The following is a 17,681-nucleotide window of genomic DNA, read 5'->3' on the forward strand; positions in this document are numbered from 1 at the left end:
CAGGGAGCAATTGTTGCAATCTTTAGCAGGCTGTCTCATGGGCATAAGAGGAATGGATTTCCATCAACTCCTGGGTGCCAACTCCCAACTAGTTGAGAAGACAGGCAAATCCACCATGACTCACCGATGTGGCAGGAAGCTAAAAAGCACATACCGTAGCTAAACTAATGGGTTATTTTCTGCTAAGTGGGCAAAGGCTCCAGAATTAACCACTGTAAACTTGATAAATGTTAATAAAGGAACCCATAAATTTCCAACCTTAAACCTGGCAGAGCTGGGGATGGATCATAGGCTGCCGTCTGGGAGGCTGGCGAGGCTCCAAGTCTGGGCAGTGCAAATGTTGATGCTGAAGTTGGCCAGGAACCATTTGCTGGCTGTCAAGTACAGATGGTGAGGTTGGCCAGCTGCCAGTTGGGAGGAAACCAGCTTGATACAGCAATAGGGACTGCTCAGGCCATAAAACTTGGATGGCAACTTGGCAAAGGTAGAGAAAGGGACAGTGGAAATATAGGTAGCCAATAGCGCTCTGTCAAACGTTCTCCAGTTTCCATTTTGGGACCAGGAAGGAGCCCTTTATGTGGGATGAAAAACCACTCATTGTGCTAATATCCTCTCTTTTTTAACCTTGTGTAGTGCCACTGTTTCCCCTGGTGGCGGAGGGAAAACGGGTGCTTTCTCAGCTTGGTTACACCTTTTACAAGGCAACACACAAATTACAAATTGTGACTTCCATGTAGGTGATAAGTGAAGATAAGTGAAGCCACCCTCACTTTGCTCAGGGGCACATCATGCATTACACATGTGGGTGTGTTACTGAAATGTGTACTTAAACATGAGGCTCAGTTGGTAGAGTTTGAGCCATGGTTTCAAGCCCCACATTGGGTGAAAGATTCTTGCATTGCAGGAGCTGAACTAGATCATCCTAGTGGTCCCTCCCAACTCTACAATTCTGTGATTCTATTATTCTATGTAAACTGTGATCAGGAAATGTGGGCAAACTTGTGTTTATAAACAGATCTACTCTAGTTAAGCACTAGGAGCCCTAGACTGGCTACTGTGACTTCCCAGGCACATCCATACCTCATATTCAAATCACATAGCTTCACCCTAAAGAATCCTGGGCACTGTAGTTCACCCACCACAGAACTACAGTTCCCAGCACCTACAGTGCCTGGGGTTGTTGGGTTTTTTTGGGGGGGTGAGCAATGTGCTTTAACTGAGCATTTAGCTGCATGGTATGGGTGGGACCTTCTTGAGTCTCTTTCAGTGACAAACCCAAGTTTCCCCCCTGTGTTCTTCCTTCAGATCATCCGTGCTTTCAGCCTGGCAGCTTGAAAGGGGAAAAGAAAAACCCACAATGCCATAACTTCTGGAGCAACAGTAACCCCTATTCAATGCAATATCCTTGTGCCTCCCCTTTTAATTTCCCATTCTCCTCCACTGCACCACAGGTGATCGGGGATTAGAAGGGGCAGCTCTGCCTCCGTCTTCAGCCCTGGTACTGTTGGGCAGAGAACGACAGCCCTGGAGGATGCTTAGAAACAACTGATCCTTTAATGGGCAGTGCGGCTGCTGTGGGCAGCAGAAGGGCAGAGAGAGAGAGAAAGAATAGGGAAGGATGTGCATTCCCACTAATGAGAGAGCCAAAAGGGTGGCAGGGAGAGTAAACAAGATTGATAAATGGATTGGAGAGTCCAGGAGGGGGGATAGAGAGGGAAGGGATGAGAATATAAATAGGAAAATCTAAAGGCTGGGGGAAGGTGGGGAATATGCAGCCGGATGGTGAATATAAAAGAAGACAAGCAGATAAACACAATGTGGGGAAGTGACAGAGATGCAAGATGGCTAAATAAGCAGCAAGACAGATAGAAAACATTAACAAGAGAGACACGGCTGCCAAGAGGTATAGGGAGATGAGTAACCTGTGTGAATGTTTAAGGAGAGGGATGGACACCAAGCAAGCATAAAGCCTTCAGCAAAAAACATCCAGCTACAGATATATAGTTCCTAATTGGGCTGGAGTGTAGCTGGGTTATTTATGAGCTTCCTAGGGTAGAACTACAATAAAAGCAAAGGGGCAAGATGTTGGGATTGGGGTTTCGTGAAGGGAATTCACCTAAGAACAGCCGACAACACAGCCTGCCTGGACGTTTACTTGGAAGTAATTTCCCCCGAGTTCAGCGGGCCTTACTCCTAAGTATGTGTGCACAGGACTGCAATCTTTAGGGCATGTCTGCACCATAAATGCACATTGCTTTCAGAGCAGTTCAACTATCCCGGCTTCGCCCAAATTATCCTGGAAATTGTAGTTTGGTAAGGGTGCTAAGAATTCTGTTACAAATCCCTGGCCGCCCTTACCCCCTGCCAGAAATCTAATTTCCAGAATCTCTTGGGAGAAGGAATGACTTGGGAGAAGGAATCAACAATGCTAAGCAATTCTCTCTACCTGGGAAGCAGGACCATCATTTAGGTTGAAGCATGTGGGGAATATTTGCCTTCTCCTTGTGATCATTCCTCAGGGACATATCTTATTGCCACTAGTTATTACAAGAAAATGAGAAGAAAAAAAAGCAATAATCACAAATGGAATTAAAATACGCTGGTGGTAGCACATTTCCATGCAAACTCCTTTCCGTTTGCATGGAAAGCTACCCTATGATGAAAACCAGCTACAAAATGGGTGTTGCGCCACTCACAGGCCAAACAATGGAAAGGGAGCAACCGAACATGCTTCAAAACAGCATTTGTTGTACAGTAAGCCCAACACATTTCAGGGGTCACAGAATCTTTTTCCCAGGGCACATTTTTAGCAACATTTCTGACACATAGAGATGCTGCATTTTCTCCTATTTCTCCAGCAGAATGCTTGGAAATGAAAGATTGTATTTAAATGGAGGGTGATCCTGGAACCTTCCGCATGCAACCCCTGCCCTGGGGTGGACCAAAGTTGTTGAGCTTTTATTTAGGAAATCAAAGTTTTGAGCTTTTTTTAAAAGGGGGAGCTGTCAAAATTCTGCATCTGCTGATTTCAGTGCCCCCTTGCAGTGCCCGAAATGCCAAACAGTCATTGTGCTGCTTTACAGACCCCTGAGATGCCCTACAGACCCCCCCTGCCCTGTGCAGCCCCCACCCCCACGCCCACCTAGCTACGCTACTCCATGCAAGGCACATGCTCTGCCACTGAGCTGTGCCTCCTTTAGGTTGTAATGGACATTACTAAAGCTTGCAATGGCGCCCATAATGGGGAGAACATTGTCAGTCGGAGTCTGACATCACTGGTCCACTGACTCAGTGAAAGATAATAAATATAGCTCCTTATATATCACAAAAGGGACAGATATTACATTATAGAATCATAGAATCCTAGAGTTGGAAGAGACCCCAAGGGCCATCGAGTCCAACCCCCTGCCAAGCAGGAAACACCATCAGAGCACTCCTGACATATGGTTGTCAAGCCTCTGATTAAAGACCTCCAAAGAAGGAGACTCCACCACACTCCTTGGCAGCAAATTCCACTGTCGAACAGCTCTTACTGTCAGGAAGTTCTTCCTAATGTTTAGGTGGAATCTTCTTTCTTGTAGTTTGGATCCATTGCTCCGCGCCTGCTTCTCTGGAGCAGCAGAAAACAACCTTTCTCCCTCCTTTATGTGACATCCTTTTATATATTTGAACATCCTTTTATATATTTGAACATAACCTCCTCTTCTCCAGGCTAAACATGCCCAGCTCCCTTAGCCATTCCTCATAAGGCATCGTTTCCAGGCCTTTGACCATTTTGGTTGCCCTCCTCTGGACACGTTCCAGTTTGTCAGTGTCCTTCATGAACTGTGGTGCCCAGAACTGGACACAGTACTCCAGGTGAGGTCTGACCAGAGCAGAATACAGTGGCACTATTACTTCCCTTGATCTAGATGCTATACTCCTATTGATGCAGCCCAGAATTGCATTGGCTTTTTTAGCTGCCGCGTCACACTGTTGGCTCATGTCAACAGTGTTCCCATTTATGTTCCCATTTTATGTAGACTCTTGCTATAGGAAGGCCTATTCATGGAGTTTTCTACTTTATGTTTTGCAGAGGGTCTCTGACATCCTTGATTTGGAACCGCAGGCATAAATGGGGTATACTTGGGAGCATGTATGTAAATACAGATTTGCCCATGACTTTCAAATGCATATCCCCATCCTTAAACTTCTGGTTACTTTGCGCAAGAACAGACACACCCAGGTGCTTGTAAAGTTTTCTGAGGGAAAGCAACTAAGACTAATCAAGAAGAAGGTGTTTCAAGTGTAGCCAATTGTCACCAACGATCAGGCAGAAGTACTATAAAACAAAGAACTTAATTTAATCAAGCTTCTTTAACTCCTAGCTCTCTCTGATCCACCTGCTCTCTTTCTGTATTTTCTGTGCTGAATCATTTCCTGACATCTGTCCCCTTAACCTGTGCCTTTTCTCCATGTCACCAAGTTTCTCTCCCTCACTGCTGTCCTAGCCCTCTTAATTAGTCCCACATACATTGATACAGAAGGTGGGTTTGGGATAATAATCCATAGCAGCAGAATTGCAATGTCCACCTGCCACATCACTGTTCCATCTCCGCTCTTGGCCTTTTCACCAGGAACTCAAGTGTCTTCTTAATAGGTAGGACCATGCCTTCACCCACAAGCTTCTTCCAGTTGCTGTGACAGCAGCAAGACTGGAATGATAGCTGCATCTCATTTCCTTGATGCATGTTCCTTTCTCCTCTGTTGATTGCAATGACCTATGGCTAATGTATGCAATGCATTTTGATCGATTGCTTTGCAAATGCAGCCCATCCTTAATCCTTGGCCGATGACGAAGCAGGCAAAGAGAATCATGTCCTCTGGACAAGTGGCGCAGCTGGGGTGCAAAACTCCATGTAATTTCATTGCTTCTATTATTGTAGAATACCTTCACAAGAGGATCTGGGTGCATGTGTCCTGTGGATATCCAGAAAGGCAGCCAGGGGCTTTACTGAGGCCTCTGAGTGGTATAGTCTCTCAATTTAGATGGCAGGTGGCCTGGAAAGTTGGAGGCAGACTGTATCTGATACCCTCCCTTCAACCTTTCCAGGCAAAGTGATGCCCTAAATCAAGCAGGGTTGTCCACATGTGTGCTTCCTTCACCATCCCATTAATTGGTTTTGGGGAAAGGAGAAGGGTGTCCAGGAAACCCCCATTTTTGGTGTGACCAATATGTGTGCAATCACGCACGCACACACAATGCCGAACCTAGAAGTGACCCTGAAACATAACAAAATGCATCACTAAAGGGCGGGGCGGGGCGGGGTGGGGGCAGGGGCAGAATGTGGTGTTTCAGTAGCACACAATTTTATGTAAGCGTGCAATGACCCAGAATGCAACTTCCACAGAAATCGGGGGTTGCCAGTATCTAATGCCTTGTTTCTTTTTTCCATTCCCTCAACACTACTTCCTTGCTTGACACAGCTGTCATGTTACAGAGAGGCAGAATGCTGGGAACTAATATCCCTAATTGTCTATATACTGCATTTATTTATTTAAGTATACAATTTCTGAACGAGTCTTGCACTTCTGAGGGATGGGAGGCTTCTTTGTTCCAGCTTTCCAGAAGAGACACAACACAAGTAGGCTGGTGTGTGCCTTACCTTCAGAGCACAGCAACAGATTTCAGGTCACGTCTTGCCCTGTGGTTTTATGCCCTTGGGATAGTCATGTTTGTAGCCCAGGAGTTTGTAGCCCAGGAGTAGCCCAGTGATCTGCATTGCTCCATGACCTGAAGCTGCTTTTTCTTACGTTATCATCTCCCTCTGTCGGTCCAGCCTGGCTTGTTGTTAGTTTGCCCTGTGGGCTTGTTCCAAGAAGACAGGAACCAAGAGAGAACAACACAAGGTCTCAGGAACAGCCTGTCTTCTGCTGATGCTGGGACAAGCTGATCCTATGAGGGTGCCATCAAAGCTGCCTAGGTCTCTGCATCTCAACTCAAAGACTCCACCCAGCAGATAAGGGCTGAAGCCTCTTGGCAACAGAGTTATATGTCATTCTCTGGCAGTTAATACCCTTAGGAAATGACATCTGTCAAAGAGGTAGCATGGAAGTCAAAGGACTGCCTCTGTCACCTAACCTGTGACAGGGATTTGACGGAAGAATACTGTGTTTGTGTGTGTGTGTGTGTAGTAACAGAATTCTGTCACATGTTAGTGTGATCAAGAAATGAAACCCAGCATGGAGGGGTATGTCCATAGGAGCAACCTTAATGGCTGGAACCACCAAAAAGAAAACTTTGACTTCACCCTAATGGTGAGAAGAATTTACTTGCTTCTGTATAAGGGAATGGTTGTCATACGCATCTGTGGAGTAAAAATTAATGCAACCTCTGGGTATGAGACCGAGAGAGAGAGAGAGAGAGAGAGAGAGAGAGAGAGAGAGAGAGAGAGAGCTTGAATAGAAAATCTCTTCTTCCTCACAGACCCCAGTTGCCACAATAATAGCAATTTTGCTATTAACTAAGAGGTAGTAAAAGGAGTGAGGCTCTTTAACCTTGCCAGCTCCTGCTTTGTTTTGCTTCTATTTACTGTGAGCATGACAGCAGGTATTCTGAAACTGAATTAAAATCTTCAGCCCGTGGAGTTAACTCTTCTTTTTGACGCAGTTTGGGAATGTGCTTATTTCTCTCACTGGTGGGAACCAGTCCTACAGTGCTTTTATTTTTATGCACAGATTATCATTTTTGTCCCACCCACTTCCTCTTCCAGGAGCTCAGGGTGTGCATAGCCCCCACTTTTTTCTCACAACAACCCTTTGAGGCAGGTTAGGCTAGCAGAGAATGGCCAGGGCTTTGAGGCTCGGGACAGATATGAGCCTGAATTTCCATGGTCTAAGCAAAACAATCAAGCTGCTGCACCACACACCTCTTTTATGTCAACACACCCATTTTGTGCAGTGCTGGGTCTGCTTTCCCTTAACTCTGCACACAGCAGCCTTCCCCCCCCTCCAGCATTTTCCATTTCCCCCCTTGTCATTTTAGCACTTTTGGGATTTGCTCAAGGGAAGCACTTCATCTGTATTCAGCCAAGTTGATATTTATTCTGCAGGCATTTGTATTTTATTTTTTATTTTTCAGAGCCATCTACCCTGACATTTATTTTACAGCCTGGACCCGAAGATATATCCCTTCCAAAAGCAAGATTCACGTCATGCTAATTTCCTGCAGCAGAAAGATACCAAGCGTAAACAAATGCTTCCTTCCTCCTCAAACGAAGGCGGCCCGACCACTCACTCCTTAGACATGCCATTCGCACAAAGGTCTTGATATTAATTGCATGGCCTTTCAGAGGACAGAACTTACTGAACCTCTCCCAGTCCCAGGCAGGGCCTTTTACACTCTGGCAGCTAACAAACCACAGTCACTAAGATGGGGTTTCCCCCTCTTCTGTCGATGGCAACGAATTCTGCTGAGTTGGAAAGATGCTTGTGGATAGACCATCCAATAAACAGATGAGGCATTTGGCCCAGGCGCAACGCCATGTACGTTTCCGCCATGAACCAGCAGCAGGTTTATGTAGGTTTGTATATATGTAGTATGTATTTGGAACCATCAATGTGCGTATTGGTTTACAAAATAACAGTTCCCTGCCCCAAGGAGATCACCTTCTAGGATTCATAAATACGGTATGTTAGCTCAGTGACATGTCTTTGGTAAGCTTTCATAATATGGTGCTCTGTGTAAGGCCAAAATTAGGCACCCCAAATGGATCTTCTCTTTTATGGAGGGTATTCAGAGGTGCCAGCTTGTAAGGGGGGATGGGGGGATGGGACAAAGTCGCATGCATTAATGTTCCAACATGACTCATGTGATATCAAGACATCAGGAGTTGGGGTGGAGTCGACCGTGGTGGCCACAGAGCAACTCCTGTGGCTGGCAGCTCCTCCTCCTCTTCGTGCCACCACCAGTGGAAGGCTGCTTCAACTCTCCTTCCCCTCCACAGCAACAGGAGGAGGAGCCGGCCACTGGAGCAGTGCCATGGTCAGCTCTATTCTTCACCTCCATGGTTTTTGGACATGGGGGGCAGCCCCCACCCCCAAAATACAAGGCCCCCCAAAAGGGCTTGCCTCCCTGGAGCTGGCACACCTGCGCTCTATTGAGTCTCCTCATTTTAGCCCCTGCCCAAAAGGTTTTCTGGACTTGGGTTCCCCCAAGCCAGATTCCTCTTGTGCTGTTTTGGCTACATAAGGACTGGATCTTGGATAATGGTTTTCTGCTAATATGCAGGACAGAAGCCTTTGGAATCAGCATATTCAAAAACCACAGTATGTTGGAAGAAAACATTTTACAAAACCTGTTTTAGTTTTTTTTCTGTGAGACAGGAAAATGAGACCCCAACCTGCTTTTACTCCAGCAGGTCATTTTTAATGGCCGAACTTCTGTAGCTCCCCAAAAGCATAAAGAACATTAATTAGTTCTGAGCTGTGGAAACAGAAGGAGAGGGACAAGTGCTAAGAACTGATATTATATCATTATCCTCAGAGTCACCTGGTTCTGCCTGCATTGTAATTAGCATGAGCAAAACTTCAGACTTCAATTAGCAGGGCAATTTGTCCTCTGCTATCCTTTGTATGGAGAATTTTATGTTGCACGCAGCAATCCAGTGTCAGTCTGCTGCAGAATTTGGAACCCTGTGGCTCTGAAGCAATCATTCTTTTCCATAAATGCACAATTAATGTTCTAAATTTCCAGTGCTTTATTGCAATTTAAAATCTTCGTCTTACTGGCAACCGCGCCTGAACTACTTGTGGCTTTATGTCTTTAAAGGAGCATGCTTAGTCAGGCTGCTTTTATTTTTGAGAAAAAAGATGCTTTGGAAAGAACCCGTCCAGAACTTGTTCCCAACAAGGATTGGGAACCTAGCCAGTTTTCTGCTGCAAATCCTTCTCTCCTTGTTGTTTTTTGACCCCCAAAGTGCTGCTTATGGTGAAAACAGGATCCATGGGAACAAAATGAAGGCAGGTGGGGAGCAACTGTCAGCAGAAACCTGGCATGGGGTTCAGCACATGCTGCTTCTCCAAAATAAAAGCAGCCAGGTTAAAGACCCTTGGCTTGTTAGGATCCCTTCCAGCTCTGCAGTTCTATGAGTCTATGTTCTGTTTATCTGGCAGCTAGGACATGGGAGACCTGGGTTCAAACCCTCCCTCAGCCATGAAGTTCACTGGGTGGCTTTTGACCAATCACTGTTTCTCAGTCTAATTTACAACCCTCAGCCTCACCTTTGCAGGGCTGCTGTGGAGATAAAATGGGGAGGGGGGAACCATGTATGCCACCTTGAGCTCCTTGGAGGAAAAGTGGGACATAAATGTAATTACACATTTTGTTGTTGTTGTTTAGTCATTTAGTCGTGTCTGATTCTTCGTGACCCCATGGACCAGAGCACGCCAGGCACTCCTGTCTTCCACTGCCTCCCGCAGTTTGGTCAAACTCAGCTTCGAGAACACTATCCAACCATCTCATCCTCTGTCGTCCCCTTCTCCTTGGCCCTTCATCTTTCCCAACTTCAGGGTCTTTTCCAGGGAGTCTTCTCTTCTCATGAGGTGGCCAAAGTATTGGAGCCTCAGCTTCAGGATCTGTCCTTTCAGTGAGCACTCAGGGCTGATTTCCTTAAGAATGGATTGGTTTGACCTTCTTGCAGTCCATGGGACTCTCCAGAGTCTCCTCCAGCACCATAATTCAAAAGCATCAATTCTTTGGCGATCAGCCTTCTTTATGGTCCAGCTCTCACTTCCATACATCACTCCTGGGAAAACCATAGCTTTAATTATACGGACCTTTGTTGGCAAGGTGATGTCTCTGCTTTTTAAGATGCTGTCTAAGTTTGTCATTGCTTTTCTCCCAAGAAGCAGACGTCTTTTAATTTTGTGACTGCTGTCACCATCTGCAGTGATCATGGAGCCCAAGAAAATAAAATCTCTCACTGCCTCCATTTCTTCCCCTTCTATTTGCCAGGAGGTGATGGGACCAGTGGCCTAAATAAGATGAAGGGTGCTATGGCAGATGCATTGATGCGCAGCAGCCTGGACCAGGGGCTCGTCCACACATCTGCTTGTCCGATGCCTAGAAAGCATGGGTCTGAGAAGTTTTCCGCTCACTCCACACTTTCTAGGCACAGGTCTTAGTGGAAAATGTCATGATACCAGCCCAGAAAGCTACAGTATATACTTTTTTCAATCATAGATACAGTATGACAGGCATATAGCTTCTGACCCATTCACAGTTGTACAAAGATCTGTTTCTCTCTCTCTCTCTCTCTGAAAAATTAATAGAGCTGGTATGACACAGTGGTTATAAGTGCTGAACTGTGATCTGGGAAATTTCCCAGGACAAATATCAGCTTAGCCATGAACTCTCTGAATGGCCTTAGGCAAGCTTCTCATTGTTTCTAACCCTCACCCCCATCTGCAATATATATATGGGATCATAATAGTGGCTACATGGCTGCAGCAAGAATTACTGTGAGGTGCAGTGCTTTCAGCTTGTAGCAGGAAAAGCACTGTATTAGTGTCCTTGCATATTTCTCACAGTATTTCTGAATTGCCTTTCCCTGTCTGTGGTGCCAGTGGCAATGGCCATAATAGAGCAAAACAGTCAAAATCCTCCCTCTAGCACCCACTGAGTGATGAAATGCAATGAAGCGTAGGGTCCTTGACCTTTGCAGGAGGTAGAGTTTTGGTAGATGCAGACTGTCATGTCATGGGGGTGGGAAAACTACACCGGCACAATTTGTCTCTTTAACCTCCCTTGCCTGTAGTCACTCCAAGCATTTGTAGAGCGTATCATTTTTATTTCTGGCATAGGCTGTGTTTCTCACTGTTCATCTTAAAGGACTGTTAAATGTTTACAGTGAAGTAAAATGTACGGCTCAGTATATGCAGCGCATGTATATGCTTCATTCTCGCCAATAAACTTTTTGCAGGCTTCAGAGCAAGGTCATTGCTTTTGCAAGATGAAGAGTGGTGGTTAAATTAGGTGTGTACACATTTATGCATGCAATGAACCAACTTGAGATAACTGTTTAATCCCCTAACAAACATTCTGTAGTCTATAGATCATGGTTTGCAGGTTACACATCAAACATTTTATAACATACCCGCTTTATTTGGCTATTTGTGTTTTGTGGGACTCGGCGCAGCTGCAAAGATTTGCAAAAAAAGACGCCATATAATTCTTGCAACCACCAATCTATGTAAGATTGGTACTCTAGGAAGTCTAATTGCAAGAAGTGCATTTACTGAGTCCTCAGATCCACCTCCCAGCCCAAATGCATGCCGGCTGGGACTGATGTGCTGAGAGTGGTGATTTTGAGGTAAGAAAAATCTCAGTTGTTGATTTTCTGTCTCTTGCACAACTGTTAAATCCAAAGGAATAGTGATTACAAAGGTTGGGAGTTTGACTCACAGCTGGTTTTAGCCTCCCTCTTGGAGTCTCCAGGGAAAGGAATTAAATCTCAAGATGCAGAGCGAGAAGCGCCAGAGCCCATCCCAAGCCTTCCCTCTGCATTCTAACTGTCCAGTGACACATTTTCTCCATTCTCACTCCTCTTCTAGAGCGACTGAGGCACATGCAGGGGTTTATGGGCTGATATGGGTGTGTAAGAGGAAAATAATTGTTATGTATTGAAGTTCTCACCCTGGGCCAGCAGGGGAATACTGTAGATTGTTGTGCAAATGAAGGATCGAAAGTGACATTCAGTGATTGGATAGTTTTAGAAAGTTGCTAAAGTTGTACTGGAGCTCTATATAAGCAGGCTGACTGAGCCCTTCAGTTCAGTTCAGTTCTGCCTCTGAATAAACAAGAGCTGTTTGAAGAATCGCTGTGTCGTCTGATACGTTCGCCCACAACTTAACAATAATCATGCACTGGAGATCAGTCACTGAGAATTTTGATATCTCTTTACAACACACACACTCACCAGCTGGTGCCCCCTTCACAGCCCCTGCTGCCAGGCTCTGCATCTGAGCGCCTTCCAGACTCCTCCATCTGAGTTGCAAAGCCTCTAGGACCATAAGGAAAAGCAGCAGCCAGTTGCAGAAGCATTTACAAACAAGGTTTCATCAGGTTCAGCAAGGCAGAGTCTTATCAGCTTTGGGCAGAGCAGCTTGTAAGGTTCAGCATGAAGCATTTCCCTCGACCAAAGCAGAGCTGTCTCTGCAGAGGTCAGTGGCCTTCTGCAGCCTTATGATGCCTTGTGATTAAATTTGCCTACTTCTGGGGATCTAGCCATTATTTTAAAAGGCCACTGTCTGACATTGCAGCCATTGGCTCCTATGGCATGGGGGTAATGGGGGGACTGTACTGGGAAGATGTACTCCAAATCCAAGGAACATATCAGAGCAACCTCCTCTGGCCTGGAGGAACAGTCGCTCCTCAAAACACATCTACTGAGTGTTCCTCTGGGCATAAGGGGACTTCAGGCCAGAGGGCATGCTGGACCTGAGAGTCGACCTTGCACAGGGCTGAGGTAAATTTACACTGGCTCTGTGGTACAAACCCTGGGAATTGGCAAGCAAAGCCATTAGTGGCCTAGCCCTTCAAGTAATTGCTTTGTGTGCCCACTGGGCCTATTTGCCATTGAACAGGATTGCTAAGTAAATGTGTTTCCTGAAACCAGGCATCCATCTCCGAGATGCTCAAATGATGGCTGGTACGCTTCTATTGATTAAGTCATAAAGCTGCTGCTTTCTGAAGAAACATCAATTTCAGACAATTCCAAACGCCTCCTGTGTCTCTTGGGAAGCCAAAATGCTGACTTGCATTCTGGTGTCTCAAAATAGAGCTTGCCTATGCTGTGTCAAGAACAAGACTGTTACCTCCCCAGTGCCTATTAGTTATTTGTTTTTATTATTATTATGTTGCATAATTCTCAACTCTGGGTGATTTACTAACCTAAGTAGTGCAGTGATTGGAATATCTTAACTTACGGTGCAATGCTCCTAGTAAGAAATGTAGTTGTAATGAGACTACTCAGCAGTCACATAGTGCTTGCACATGAATTTCAAATGGTCTATAGCCTAGTGTATAGCTACCAGTAAAGGAAAATCTCAGCTCCTGAGGCTGAATGTGGCCCCCTGTCCTATCTCATCTTCAGGACTCTCCTTGGGCCACAACCAGAGGTGGAGTGGGCCATTTTGCCACCTGAGGCAAAATGGGAAGGTGTTGCTCCCCTGTCATCCTCATCAAAGCCTTGCTTGGCAGGATTGTGTGGTGATGGCTTCCGGTGGAATCTCATAGAACTCTCACGAGATCCCACTGGATGAAGCAGTTGCAGCCATGTGACCCCAGCAGCAGCTAGGCCCGGCAGGATGCCCATGAGGGCACTGCCTTGTAGATTCTGCCACCCAAGGCAGGTGCTTCAGCCTGTCTCATGGGTGAGCCGGCCCTTCTGCCTCTGGCCCCACCCACCACTAACATGTGGCTCCTGGAATGTTTCCAGTGAGGGAATTCAGCCTTCTGGCCGGCACCCATGCAAGCTGGTCAGCATGTTAGCACCATGGTTTTCACACTGTGTTTTTGGTCGTCCTGGGGTTGCTTGAAAGCTTCTTCAAGCAGAAGGTCAGTGCTGATAGGTAAGGTTCCTGAACAAAGTGACAGCTACTACCATATGAAGGTACAGTAGATGAAGGCAGAGAAGGCCTCTGAAAGAGAGGAGTAGATGAACAGAGTTTGGGATATCGCCCTCTTCTAAGTTGAACCATGATCAGCTTGACATATTCTGGTTCCCATTTATTAGGTATATAAACAGGAATAGTGAAAGATATCATACGCAGGTGTTGCAGGCTGCTTTGTGGCAAGGCTACGTGGTTAATGGGTAATTAGTGAGAATATATTCTTTTTGTGTGTGTGTGAATATATTCTTGTAATTGAGACCCGTATCTGGTTAAAGTTCATAACATCTGTAAGGAATGTATGTGATAATTGCTACAGCTCTACTCGACATACTAAGAATAGTTTATGTGCGTTTATTTGTAGTGGTTTATCTGATGTTCACTTGAAAACATTAAAAATAACTTTTTTTAAAAAAGGCACATGGAATGGGATTGTAAGGGTGAAGGCAGACTCTAGATATGGTAGAAGCAGTTTGAACCTGTGATGGAGGTTAATCAGAACTTGAGGGAGTTCAGATTATGTACAAATGCCTCCCCTTCAGATTTTCCCACTCCATCATGAGTCAAACCCAGGTCCTGCTATACTTTATGGCAGCTGCTACTTCTATTTATGTGCGCAGAAATAGAATGTGCAGGTAGCAGAGAATATTCAGGCCTCATTCTAGGAAATGTGTCCTTCACAAGGTGAGGGAACTGGTCTGGCTCCCTCACCCTGCAAGGAACGTAAAGTCTGAAGATGAGCCTCCATGTAGGGACTGCACCACACACTGTGCATAATTTTTGAGGCAACAAATGTCACACAAATTGTCACTAGTGCAATTTATTGCCCTGCACAGAAGGTGACAGGCTTGTGTTGTATGTAGACATTGGGGGGGGGGGGGTTCAATTCAGTTCACATCCCAAGACAAACCTATCCAAGTCGCACTCTCTGAAACAATATGGGATGGGAACCCAGCAATCCTTCAAAAATCTCACTTCTCAGGTTTTCCACTGCAGTTCTCTAATCAAGCAGTGTGTACAAAAATACATGTATTAGCAAAAATAATATACAAAAATGTAGTTTATTAGGAGGAAGTGCTTTTCAAAAATGTGATTAGCCAAAATTGCCTACAAATGTGAATATATTAGGAGAAATTTGTACTAAAATGCTGATGAATTTTCATGAGGAGCTTTTTTAAAAAAGCAATTACAAACTCATGTGCAAATGTAGGAGAGAGAGAAAAGAAGAAACAATCTTTAACCATCTAAAACTATGAACATGTTTTTAAATAATCACTCCTGAAAAAGAAAATCACAGATACTTATTTGCATCCCTAATAAAACAGGTGGAAGTGTGACCTCTATCATGAAGGAATTATAAGGACAATAACAAATTAGCATTTTGTAAATTTAACGAGTTAACAATCATAATGAAAATGTGCTGCTAAGTTAGTATTTCTGGCAGGTATGACAATGCAAATACACTAGGGAAGCCATGTGCTTTAAGTGTGCCGTGGGAATGTGGCCCATGGCTGCAGTGGCGTAGCTTGGGTTGTCAGCACCCAGGGCAAGGCAAGTAATTTGTGCCCCCTAACCCTAACCCCCAGATGTTGTGCCCGGTGCGGCCGCCCCGCCCCCCTGCACACGCTACGCCACTGCATGGCTGGCCCACCCATGAGGGAAGGAGAGGTGACTGCTTTGGGTGGCAAGATCCCAGTGCAGATCTTTATTCCCCTGTTGTTCCTGCAGCAGATATTAACTCACTCCTTCTTTTCCAGCAGGGAAGGGGGTGTCATTTTTTGGTTCCTCTAAGGTGCCAATATGTCTTGGCTCAGCCAGCCTGGATATGACCTGTGATAGAAGTCACAGCTACTACAATTCTCTATTAAAAGCACATTCCCTCCTCACATACTGAAGTCTCTTTCCTGCTCACCTAAAACTACCTAGGCAGCACACACTCACACACAACTCAGCAGTGATATTGTAATGACTAAAAGACCATCTTTTCACCTGAATGCCTGCTAATGATCATATAATGTTTCTAAATCTCCAGGATATTTTGGTAGTGGTGGAGTGTGCAGGGAAAGCTTTGAATATCTGCTTTGGAAGACCGGTGTTGTTTTACATCCCATGATCTGTCTGTGATGCTTCCTGGTTCCCCCTCCTTAGTTTGCATATGTTTAAATAAATGGGTATTTACAAAAGGCATCAATGGTTTTGCGTAGCCCCCTGCCCATTAGTGCGTCTCACTGTTTGCTTTTTGTCATAAAGCAACATGGACAAACATGAGCCACGCTGAACAAAACTAAGCTAACAGGAGTCACACATGATGCAGCCCATAGACTAGATAGGAGCTCACAGGCTTAGCATGAAACTTTGCATCTCCAGTCATAAACACATCAAATTCTTTCTTGCTTACTTATCTGCTTACTTTTAAAAGAAACCACTAATGATTCTTAGAAGCTGTGTTCTGAATGCCTTATATAAGAGCCATCAGTGAAGAGAGGAAGCATGAAAGAGTTTGAGAGAGATCTACTCTGCTAAACCCTATGATGTTATTGATTATTTTATAGTTAAGAAGAATGCTGCTTTGTTCCCAGATCCAACACCTACACTGAATAAAAATGCAAAAGGTTGTGCTGCAAGCAGAGATTATCTGGAGAGTCATGCTATCCCTTTCCCATTACTCCCCCTTCAATATATCAGTCCATCCTTAGTTATTAGAGAGCTTTTTAATGTGCTAGATATCTGTTCTGCATTGTTTCGTTAGTAATGCAGAATGATTCACTCCCAGTGCCATCCTCATTGACACTTTTGATGTAAAACTGAATTGGTGTGTCACACTAACAGGCAACACCTCTTTACAAGGAGAGGTCAAGGAACAGGGCAACATTACGTCTAGAAAGGATCGGGTTTCTATTTTTGCAAGAAACTCTGATTGTGTGTGACCCATGTCGCGCACTTCTGCATGACTAGCAGGACTAAGCAGTAAGTTTTATTCAAATTTTGCAGCTTCGGTTTATATACATTCTGTTTTCAGGGGAATAGGAGTTTAAGGTTCCAACTGCACATGACTGTGATTTAATTTTCACATTTTAAAAAAAATGCAAATAGCACCGACATCCAGAGTGGGGTGGGGTTGTACTTATTGTAACAGGTATATAACCTGCTCCTCCCCTCCCTGCCCCTTCTTCTGAGGCTGCTATTTGCACTGAGAGGAAATACCCCATCTGCACTAATCAAAGATTCTATCTCAATGCCAATAGCAGTTATGGATGAGCAACGTTCATCAGGATTGCAGAAGGGGAGGGGAGGGCTAAACTCCTCCTCCAGAACTGCTGTGATTCCTTAATTACTAGGCCCTACTCCCAGCTGATACTGTTTGCTGACAGGCTAAAGGCAATGGCACATTTACTGTCATACTGTATGTAGTTTGGCCCTGGGCCTGGCTCAAAAGGCATGATGAAAGTGAGCTGGCATATACATTAGTATTTACTCCCACTCGCACCACTGGGGTCTGAAGTTGAATACACATGGTGTTAGCCAGAGACCCTATCAGGGGTCAGCAAACTTTTTCAGCAGGGGACTGGTCCACTGTCCCTCAGACCTTGTTGGGGGCCAGACTATATTTTGGAGGGGAAAAAGAAGAATTCCTATGCCCCACAAATAACCCAGAGATGCATTTTAAATAAAAGCACACATTCTACTCATGTAAAAACATGCTGATTCCCGGACCATCTGTGGGCCTGATTTAGAAGGCGATTGGGCCGGATCCGGCCCCCGGGCCTTAGTTTGCCTACCCATGGTCCATATCTATCCTGTAGTTCCTTGAGAAAGGCTGTTGATTGATGGACTTTCCTTCAAACCAGCTTCCATCCAACTCAAAACGGTAAGCTGGACAAATTTGCATTCCCTTTTAGTTAATTATGATTTCATTAGTCACTCCTTGTATCTCCTATCCCCAGGACTTTTCTTCTAGAAAAAAAAGGTGTCAGTACTGCATGCCCTCGAGTACCTCCAGAAAAAAGCACTGCCTATTCCTAATTTTGCAG

At 45.0% G+C, this 17,681-nt stretch overlaps 1 protein-coding gene across 3 annotated transcripts in view; it reads left to right on the forward strand.

The window, feature by feature from the left end:
• TNR (tenascin R) overlaps positions 1-17,681 on the forward strand; it is a 383,028-nt gene that overhangs the window by 182,009 nt on the left and 183,338 nt on the right. Inside the window, exon 1 of one of the 3 annotated variants that reach the window (XM_083743754.1) lies at positions 13,594-13,611. The exons of the other annotated variants lie outside the window; for them this stretch is intronic. The gene's annotated coding sequence lies outside the window, so the exon portion shown is untranslated. Of the gene's footprint in view, positions 1-13,593; positions 13,612-17,681 lie in introns of those variants that run through there. 3 annotated transcript variants of the gene reach the window in all.

Source organism: Podarcis gaigeae, assembly GCF_964106915.1.
Source record: "Podarcis gaigeae genome assembly, chromosome: 6".
NCBI classification, from domain to species: domain Eukaryota; kingdom Metazoa; phylum Chordata; class Lepidosauria; order Squamata; family Lacertidae; genus Podarcis; species Podarcis gaigeae.